This window comes from Bison bison, unplaced genomic scaffold (assembly GCF_000754665.1).
Source record: "Bison bison bison isolate TAMUID 2011002044 unplaced genomic scaffold, Bison_UMD1.0 scf7180017864346, whole genome shotgun sequence".
Lineage (NCBI taxonomy): Eukaryota > Metazoa > Chordata > Mammalia > Artiodactyla > Bovidae > Bison > Bison bison.
The window spans coordinates 2,515,388-2,523,643 of NW_011494918.1; positions in this window are offsets into that span (position 1 = coordinate 2,515,388).

The window sequence follows — 8,256 nt, forward strand, 5'->3', positions numbered from 1 at the left end:
AACTAGAAAAGAGGCCTGGGAGAGAAGCAGAAGTCTGCATTTTTAATTAGCAGAACCAGGTAATTCTCATATAGATGCTAGAGACATAGAGGAAACTAGCTGTTGAGTCAGAGGCTACAGTGGATTTGACAGAAATAAAAATGATTTGTATCACCATCCAGGAAAAAGTAAAATTTTTTTTATTTTTAAATGGAAAACATTACTTGATATAATCTTATCATAGAGCTTTTAAATTTTGAATATGTGTATTTCATTTTTTGGCAGTGCACATTTTACATTTTAAAGCACATCTATTTTTTACTTTTTCGGGCTGATTTCGCGTCTTGAGAAATCTGAATATCAATTTATTTTTTTAGGTGCAGTTGTGTTGAGTCACTGCAGATGAACGTTTCCAACATGACAGGGGAATCATGGGTCTTTATTGAAACAGGTGGTAGAAGAACAACCACTGATCCTATAAATGCAAATAGTCACGACAAGATTGTTCTGTTTAACTAAAACATGTATATGAATTCAAAGGTAGTAGTGATTCTCATTAAATTGGCCTACAATCAACTTTTTAGAAACTCATTTTTAATTTGAAATATTTCTTTATGCAGGGAGAATAGCATAAAATACTTCAAATATTAGTGTTTGTAGGACTAATAAAATTCTAAACAGAATAAAATAGGGACTTCCTTAGCAGTCCAGTGTTCAGGACTCCAGTCTTGCAATGCAGAGGGCATGGGTTTGATCCCTGGTCAAGAAACTAAGATCCCATATGCTTCAGGGCATGGCCATTTAAAAAAGAAGAATAAAATAACAAAAGACTCTTTGAGTTGAAAGCGATCTTGAAAGTAAACTATCCCAGGCTCTCATTTGATGCTTATCAGACTGTGGACATGGAAATAATGCAGGCCTTGGGAACGTAAGACCTGAGTTTGAAAGACCCGAGCTTTGCCACCGGGGCAGTAGTTGTGTAACCTTAGACATGTGACTTAAGATTTCTGGGCCACAGTTTCCCCATCTGTAAAATGGCACATTGGCCACTGCAATCTCTTGTAGTCCTGTCATTCTGTGATTCTCTTCTACAGTTTCACCTTCCTCTTCATGTTCATTCATAATCTGCAGAAGGAATATGAGCTGATTTTCACTTTGCAAATTACGCTCCAATTTAGATCGAATGAATTAGAACATACATACGTACAAACATTTTTTTTTTAAATCTAGACCTAAAATTAAAACTTCCTCAACTAAAATGGTTACAATAAGAATAGATTAACTCCCAATAAAATCAGAAAGGACATTCTCGGATATGATGCCTAAAGAAGACCGTGGCAATTACCAATCCTAGGGTACTGCTCCATAAGTACAGCCTGTATTTGAAGTGGAATTCTCCAACACAGGTAAATAGAGCCACAAATGCATAGTTGTTATTGCAAATTATCTCTGGAGACACAATCCCATGCTCTAAGAACTAAAACTCAGCATCTCATTGATGCTTAATGAGATGTGCCATCCTGATGGAACATTATTTCCCATCAGTAAAGTGACGTCCTCTCATCTTTCTAAGTAATCTATGCAAGAATCTTCCGCAAACCTTTCTTAAAAGATAACCTAGGTATCATCTTAATTTTAAAACTAAATAAATAACTTTAATTCAGTGCTTTGCACTTTCAAAACACAGCACATAAATATGAACTCGGTAATTGTTTATGACATGAATGATTTAAATTGAATAAAGCATCAGGCACTTGACAAACTGGATCATTGGTACAGTCAAAATAGTGCTGGCACTGGGGTCTTGACCACCTCTTGCTAGCTGCATAATTGTAGGTAATTTACACAATGTCTTTGAGCCTCAGTATTCTCATCTGTAAATGGGATAATTCTTCTCAAACACTAAGGAGAATTAAAATAGATAAGACCAAAAAACATCTATGAAAAACTTCAGCTCATGCTATTCTTATGGCAAAAGTCTGAAATTTTTTCTTCTAAAGCTTTCTGAACATCAATTCTAGTGTGTGGACTTTTCTCCCCTCACATCAATCAACTCTTGGCCACTAGCCAAGCGTCCTGCAAGTCAACTCTATTCCAACACTATATGCCTGGAAGTAGCGTTAGATTCCACACATTAAGGCTTAAGTCCCACAGGACTTCTCCCCAACTCCTATCCCACTTCAGACACCAATCACAAGTCCAGGTTGTCACTTGCATTTATGACTGATGGGCTGTACATCAGAGGTTCCCACACCCACTCCTTGGGTTTGATTAATTTGCTAGAGCAGCTTACAGAAATGAGAGAAACATTTAATTACTAGATTACCAGTTAATTATAGAAGGACACCACTTAGGAACAGTCAGATGGGAGAGATGCATAGGACAAGGCGTGAGGAAAGGGCATAGAGGTTCCATGCTCTCTCTGAGGGGACCCCTCTCCTCCAATCTCCACACAGCCACCAACCCAGAGGCTCTCCTGCCTTGTCCTTTTGAATTTTTAATGGAGGATTCACTACATGGGCATGACTAATTAAATAACTGGCCATCTGTGATTAATTCAACCTTCAACTCCTCTTCTTCAGAGGTCACGGGGTGTGGAAGTAAAATTCAGATTCTCTAATCTCACAGTTGGCTCCCCTGGCAACCAGCCCTCATCCTCAGGTGGGGTACAAAAGTCACCTCATTAATATGACAAAAGACACCCTTAGTGCTTTTGTCACTTAGAAAATTTCAAGGGTTTTAGGAGCACTGTGCCAGAAATGGAGATGACCAAATATATATTTCTTATTATAAATCACATTATCACACCTCTTATGACTGGGAACAAGTGCTTTCCTGTCTATTCAACACCAAACTGGAAGTCCCAGCAATAAGGCAAGAAAAAGAAATAAAAGATACACAGATTGAAAACGAAGTGATACTGTCTTAATTCTCAGACCTGGAATTAATAAGTGGGAAACTCCAATACTTTGGCCACCTCATGCAAAGAGTTGACTCATTGGAAAAGACCCTGATGCTGGGAGGGATTGGGGGCAGGAGGAGAAGGGGACGACAGAGGATGAGATGGCTGGATGGCATCACCGACTCGATGGACATGAGTTTGAGTGAACTCCGGGAGTTGGTGATGGACAGGGAGGCCTGGCGTGCTGTGATTCATGGGGTTGCAAAGAGTCGGACACGACTGAGCGACTGAACTGAACTGAACCGAACTGATACAGCAAGTCATGGAGAACATGCAAGAGGAGAGGGTATTACTAAGAATCTCAGAAATATAAACAATAGATGGGTAATTTAGACAACAAATAGAAGCTAGGCCCACCAGTCATGGCATGTATCCCACACCCTAGGTTCATGAGAATCGTGTAGTACACTTGATATATTTTCAAAAGCTTGCCTTGAAAGGACAAATTCAAGCTTTTTGAATCTGTGAGATAAGCTAGTTTGCAAGGTCAGTCTCAATAATGCCCACAATCTTACAGAGTGATGAGTTCCTTCTGGAAGCCCTGAAGTTTTTCTTGCAACTTAGATAAGAAATGCTTTTTCCCTATGAAAGCCACTGAACTTGAGAATGAAACAAATGTTGCTTATGAATACCACCTATCTGAGAAAAAAAAATGTCAAGAATGTATTGCCCTACCCTTAACATGTTTTAACAGATTTGTTCCATCTTCGTGCAGTTCTCTGATGAGAAAGATTTCCCTGTGTTTACGTAAGAAAATTTTCCTATTGCTGCAATAGATTAGATATGAGAAACAAGTCTTTGTATTGATTTTGCAAATAACTGAGAGTTTATGGAAGAAAGACTTCAATATTTGCCTGAAAAGGATATATGAGAAACCATATAAGTTATCTATATCATTGCTAATCTCAATAATTTTATGTAACAGAAGATTCAGTTACTGGAATTTGGAAACATCAATATACTTGCCTGACCATACTCCTGTGTTTAATGTGTTCTGACTAAAATAAAATTTTATAGTACTAACTACCTTAACCCTGTCCTATGCAAAACCCTGAGAAATCAGAGTATAATTTTGATATAAAACGAATTATATTTTCAGTTACAAATGTTTAAAATGTTTTCCCATTTATCACCTAAGATAACCAGACATATCACCAGTGGTTTGCATGCTAACTAGGAAAACAGTGATGTAGCTGGAAAAGCACTATAATTGGAGGCAAAAATGCCTACATTCAAATTATGGTTCCTCTGCTCAGTAGTTCTGCAGCCCTGAAGAGTCACTTGATGCCGGGAGCCAGCGTGAGGAACTCCGCCCGTGGCAAAGGTCATGAGGAAGGAGGCTCGGCATACGCAAAGGCGGGATCGAGCCTCAGGAGTCCCCCTGGAAATTCTCGAGCATCTACCCCCAGAACCAGAGTCTGCCTACTTTACTGCTTTGTGCTCTCACCTACACCTCTGACTTTACGGGGGGCTGTCCCCCACCACCTCTCTCTGAAAAACAGTTAACTTACAGCTCCAGTTAATAAAGTTCCTGGGCTTGACAAGAGTGTTTAAACTGTCTAAATACAGATTCCTTTGAGCAGTTAAAAGATTGATTAGAAATTGTATTGGTGAAGGGTTTTTCACTTGTTGGGCCAATGTTTGCTGCTAAGTTTCCATATCCCTTACCTACTGTGTCCCTGGCAGTGTATTGATTAATATAATTAGTGTATAGGAATGTAAGTAGTAGCTTTAATGTTTGTAACCTTGGACCCTTGAGTTAATTATTTTTCTTGTTATAGCCCACCACACCTTTGCCCTATAGGAATGCAACTTTATCTAATGCTTTTGGAGGGTGGAGCCTGACTAATCACTTTTAGAGAAAAATAAGTTTTCTGAAGAAAGGGTCTTAAAATGTTAACAGGCCTCTGGGCCAGAAGATGATGCAAATCACCTAAACTTTTGCATATGATAAGTTTGCAGGAAGAAAGCCTGGCTTACTGCTGACTCTACCCCTTCCCCCATTATCCTCTATGCACAACTTAAGGTATAAAAACTACTTTGGAAAATAAAGTGCAGGCCTTGTTCACCGAAGCTTGGTCTCCCCATGTCGTTCTTTCTCTTTGGAATTTTATTAGCTTTCCACATAAACCAAGTTATTCAGCCTTTTTTCTCCACTGAATTTTCCTGCTGAGCTATCCTTATTCTATTACTCTTTATATCTCTAATTAATATTTAATAAAGCAATTGTTTCCTGATCCTTGCCAATGCTGTCCCCACTTCGAATTCCCTGGATCCACCGGGGCTGGCCCCCAGCAACTTAACATTTCCGAGCTTCAGTCATTTTAAAAGGAAGAAATGCAATAAAAAATATACTGGGGAATCACCTGGCATGTGATGGTGTAACTAAATAGTGTCACATATTTCAAGGACTGTGTTTGCATTTGCACAAAGTAGAGTGCAGTACAGTCGCAGTGAATAAAGCCTTTCTTGTAGTTCAGAGAAAAAGTGGGGGAAGGACAGAGGCACAGAGCACAGGCATGCTGCACTCAGAATAATCTGCACTTTGGACACCAACATACTCAAGAGATTTACTTCTTTAGAAAGTACAAGATTTGCTTCTTTAGAAATATGACTTCTTTAGTAACATGACTTATCATTGCAGAAGAAAAGCCTTGTCCTTAAACTGTTGAAGAATTTCAGCATGGTAATAATTATGGGTCAGTGATCATTTTGACATCAGAACATATCAGACTTCGTTATAAACACATTAAAAATCAAGCACTGTCACTTAAGGGATCACCGGGTAACAACACAATCATAAACACCAATGTAAACGTGAGCCCTGTTCTAGAATATCCTTATATCTCACTTTTACAATATTTTCAAATGGAAATGTAAGATTAAAAATTTTGATGGGGAGGGAATTCCCTGGTGTTCAGAGGTTAGGACTTCTCGCTGTCACAGCTGAGGGCATAGTTTCAATTCCTGGTTGGGGAACTAAGATCTCACAAGCCATGAGAGGGAAAATAAAATGTGATGGGGAGATTTAAAGGCCACCAGATTTTCACAGGACTTCCCTGTAGTTCAGATGGTAAAGAATCTGCCTGCAAAGCAGGAGACCCAGGTTTGATCCCTGGATCAGGAAGATCCCCTGGAGAAGGAAATGGCAACCCACTCCAATATTCTTGCCTGGAGAATTCCATGGACAGAGGAGCCTGGCAGGCTACGATCCATGAGGTTGGAAAGAATCTGACATGACTAAGCAACTAACACACAGATTTTCATAATCTCGGACCATCATCATGTCAGCTTAACTCTCATCTTACTCTTACATTTATACAAGCATCTCTATGTAGGATGTTTTAATAAAACCTTTATATATGAGCAAGCTAGTGGAGGTGATAGAATTCCAGCTGAGCTATTTGAAATCCTAAAATATGATGCTGTTAAAGTGCTGCACTCAATATACCAGCAAATTTGGAAAACTCAACAGTGGCCACAGGTCTGGAAAAGGTCAGTTTTCATTCCAATCCCGAAGAAAGGCAATGCCAAAGAATGTTCAAATTACCACACATTTACACTCATTTCACACACTAGCAAAGTAATGTTCAAAATTCTCCAAGCTAGGCTTCAATAATACATGAACCGAGAATTTCCAGATATTCAAGCTGGATTTAGAAAAGGCAGAGGAATCAGAGATCAAATTGCCAACATCTGTTGGATCATCGAAAAAGCAAGAGAATTCCAGAAAAACATCTGCTTCATTGACTACACTAAAGCCTTTGACTGTGTGGATCACAATAAACTGTGGAAAATTCTTCATGAGATGGGAATACCAGACCACCTGACCTGTCTCCTGAGAAACCTGTATACAGGTCAAGAAGCAACAGTTAGAACTGGATGTAGAACGACGAGCTGGTTCCAAATTGGGAAAGGAGTACGTCAAGGCTGTATATCGTCACCCTGCTTATTTAACTTATATGTAGAGTACATCATGCAAAATGCCAGGCTGGATGAAGCACAAGTTGGAATCAAGATTGCCGAGAGAAATATCAATAACCTCAGATATGCAGATGACACCACCCTTATGGCAGAAAGAGAAGAGGAACTAAAGAGACTTTTGATGAAGGTGAAAGAGGAGAGTGAAAGATTGGCTTAAAAATCAACATTCAAAAACGAAGATCCTGGCATATGTTCCCACCACTTCATGGCAAATAGATGGGGAAACAAGGGAAACAGTGGCAGACTTTATTTTCTTGAGCTCCAAATTCACCACAGATGGTGACTGCAGCCATGAAATTCAAAGATACTTCCTCCTTGGAAGAAACGCTATGACCAACCTAGACAGTATGTTAACCTAGACAGTATGATCTTTACCGACAAAGGTCCATATAATCAATGCTATGGTTTTTCCAGTAGTCATGTATGAACGTGAAAGTTGGAGCATAAAGAAAGCTGAGCACTGAAGAATTGATGCTTTTGAACTGTGGTATTGGAGAAGACTCTTGAGAGTCCCTTGGACTGCAAGGAGATCCAACTAGTCCATCCTAAAGGAAATCAGTCCTGAATATTCATTGGAGGGACTGATGCCGAAGCTGAAACTCCAATACTTTGGCCACCTGATGTGAAGAACTGACTCATTTGAAAAGACCATGATGCTGGGAAAGATTGAAGGAGGGGGATGACAGAGGATGAGATGATTGGATGGCATCACTGACTCAATGGACAGGGGTTTGAGCAAGCTCCAGGAGATGGTGAAGGACAGGGAAGCCTGGCATACTGCAGTCCATGGGATTGCAAAGAGTCGGACATGACTGAGCAACGGAACAGCAACAGCAACAAAAGTCTTAGTAGCACTCACCACATTTCAAAGGCCAGAAATGGGTCACATGCTCATCCTTAAATAAGAGATTGACAAGGGAAACAGGACTAACACAAGTTACTTAAACTAATCAGAACTTAACCCTGAGCAGGGGATGGGGTTACCTTCTGATGAGTCACTTGGAATGGGTCACTGTGAGCAAGAAAAAGGAAGGAAACTGGTACTGCTACTGCTGCTAAGTCACGTCAGTCGTGTCCGACTCTGTGCGACCCCATTGACAGCAGCCCACAGGCTCCCCGGTCCCTGGGATTCTCCAGGCAAGAACACTGGAGTGGGTTGCCATTTCCTTCTCCAATGCATGAAAGGGAAAAGTGAAAGTGAAGTCGCTCAGTCATGTCCGACCCTCAGCGACCCCATGAACTGCAGCCTACCAGGCTCCTCCGTCCATGGGATTTTCCAGGCAAGAGTACTGGAGTGGGGTGCCATTGCCTTCTCCGGGAAACTGGTACTA